General features: G+C 48.5%; 1 protein-coding gene across 1 annotated transcript in view; it reads right to left on the reverse strand.

Moving 5' to 3' along the window:
* Positions 1-1,496, reverse strand: part of PSKH1 (protein serine kinase H1) — a 27,099-nt gene extending 25,603 nt beyond the window's left edge. Inside the window, exon 1 of the mRNA XM_006860236.1 lies at positions 1,400-1,496. The gene's annotated coding sequence lies outside the window, so the exon portion shown is untranslated. The remainder of the gene's footprint in view (positions 1-1,399) is intronic.
* Positions 1,497-2,794: the final 1,298 nt, after the last annotated feature.

Consider the following 2,794-nt stretch of genomic DNA (forward strand, 5'->3'; position numbering starts at 1 on the left):
AATAAAAACATTTAATTAAAAAAAAAAAAAAGCTGAAGAGGCTATACCTCATACTGAACTCACACACACATACACACAATACATATTTGCTGTGCTCCAATCAGATGCAGCAATGGACTCACATACAGCAATGGTTGTGAGGATGGCACAAAACCAGGCAACATCTCGCTCAGTTATACATGAGGTCACTACGAGTCCAGAACCAACTGGGCACCTAACAACAGCATCATCTCACATTCTGGCCCCTGAGAGGTGCTCATTAAGACAGCTGAATCTTTATGCATTCTTAAATCAGCAACCTATTCCAGTCTATTCAGCAAACACTTTTGAAGCATCTACTTGATTCTGACTCGATGGCACCTGACAACAACAACTTGATGCCATGAGACACAGAGCTAGACATGCAGATGTAAACTGAAGATAGATACAGCCCTCTCAGAGGCTTACTCTCATGTAACAGTGTGCTTTTCTCAGCATTAGCAGCATAGATAAAGTTATGGAGGAGTCAATAGTTAAGTGTGGGTTGAGGGAGGCTTTTCCAAGGAAGTAACATCTGGGGTAATTTTTAAGGAACAGATTTAAGTGTCCCATACTGGTGGGTAAGGGTGGAGAGGAAGGAAGGGCATTACAAACTGAGAACAGTGTATATCTAAAGAATAAGGGTATTAAACCACAAACTAACAAGGAGCTCTGGTAGCGTAATGGTTACGAATCGGGCTGCGAACCTTAAGGTCAGAAGTTCGATCTTTCTCCCGTACGCTACAGCACGTAAAACTACAAGAAGAGCATAGACAGAGTGCAAGTGTCTAGACTGGAAGACCAGATTATGAAGAACTTTGAATGCTTGGTCTTTATCCTGTTAGCCACTTTTCGGCAGTGGAGAATTTAGATTTTCAAGTGGGAATTATCACTACCCAGCTTCATGTAAAAGGATGAATGTGGGAGGTGGTTTCCTCTTGCAGGCAGAAGTTTAACAGGCGACCCAGCTGGACTCAGGCCTGCTTTTTTTTTTTTTTTTTTCCAGCCTGTACAAGGAAACAATCAGCTGTCCCGTAGGCCCCTGACGTTCGGGCTCAAAAGAAGGGTGTGGAACATGCGCTGGACACGAGAAGTCAGTAAGAGCAAGCGAGTTAGTTCACTCTGACTGGTTCTGGACATGGGACAGCTGAACAGCCGGTCCACACGGCCCCAAAGACGAGCTACCCACGACATCAGTACATTTCGAAGCCAGTCTAGTTTCAGACACCTGGGACCCCGATTGGTCATCGCCCCGCCTGCTTCCAAATTCCAAACTGGGCAGGAGCAGGGACAGGCCCAGGTGCGCCAGGAAACGACCACGGAGGCGCCTCGTCCGCCCCTCCCAACCGTCGGTCTGTCGCTCTGGGCCGAGTCGCCTCACCTCGCGCGGGCGACAGGGTCTTCGGTGTCTCGGCTGCTCAGCCGACCGTCTCAGGGCCGCGGCCACTGCCGCCGCCACCGCGGCCGCAGCCATCCTCGGGCGTCAGCGTCGTGGCGTCATCATAACGCGCGCCAGAGGTCAAAACAAACTCGGGCCGCCCACGGGACTGGCCAGGGGCGGAGTCTCTGGATGGCCGCGCTACGCCAACGGGGGCGCTCCCTGTGTGGCCTGTCAATCAACGACTTTGGGGCGGGACAGGCTGTGTCCTCAGGGGTGGGTCTATCAGCGGCTTAAAGTAGTTTAACCGCTGATTGCTGACCTGGGCCAGTGTTAGGAAAGGGAGGGCTAGCTCTAGTCAGAGGGCTGAAAGTTCTAGGGGCCCGAGGAGGTAGTTGGGGAAGAGGATTCTGTGGTTCAGGTGGAGACCAATGTATTTCAACAGAGGTTTCTGGGAGTGCCTGTGCAACTCCTCAATGGACTGATATAAATTACCTTGTTAAAAGCCATCAAGTTGCTTCTGACTCATAGTGACAGGTCTCCAAAGAGCTTGTGGTTTTCAACCATATGGTTAGCAGTCCAGTGCTTATCCTACAGCACCACACCAGGACCCCAAAATTAAATTGTTGTTGTTGTTATGTGCCGTGGAGTCGGTTCTGATTCATAGCGACCCTGTACGGGGATTCCAAAGTAGCCTAGTGGTTACGAATCAGGCTGCGAATCTCAAGGACAGCAGTTCGAAATTACCAGCTGCTCCGCGGGAGAAACATGAGGCTTTCTGCTTCCGTAAAGATTTACAGCCTCGGAAACCCTGTACAGGGTCGCTATGAGTGGGAACCGACTCCACGGCACATAACAACAACAAATCTTTACGGGAACAGAAAGCGTCGGTTTTCTCCGCGGAACAGCTGGTAGTTTCGAACTGCTGACCACGGTTTGCAGCCCGATTTGTAGCCACTAAGCATAATCGATTTCTTAAAGCTATTACTCAAAATTCAAGTAATTTAGGCATTCTTATGTATTTCCATTACATTGGAGTTGCTAATAGTTTGAGGATTGGTGATATTAGTCTTGGGCCGATTTCAGTGTAACTACATTTTTCTGTTGTTTTTACTGAATTTAAGTGTATCCTGAGAGTGCAGATTTTTGGGGTTTTTTTATCACTATTCTCAATGACTTCCCTATAGGAAAATTGTTTTACTCTGCAATCAAGCCAAATTGCGAGGGTGGGGGTGGGAGGAAGGGGACAGGACAAAATGAGATGCTGCAGGTGATAAGGAGATTGGGGTTAAATGCCATGAGTTGGTTCTGAATAATAGTGACCCTGTATAGGGTTTCTGAGGAGCAGCTCGTGGGTTTGAACCGCCAACCTTGGAGTTGCTTATCTTACAGAATCAC

This window comes from Chrysochloris asiatica, unplaced genomic scaffold (assembly GCF_000296735.1).
Source record: "Chrysochloris asiatica unplaced genomic scaffold, ChrAsi1.0 scaffold00037, whole genome shotgun sequence".
Lineage (NCBI taxonomy): Eukaryota > Metazoa > Chordata > Mammalia > Afrosoricida > Chrysochloridae > Chrysochloris > Chrysochloris asiatica.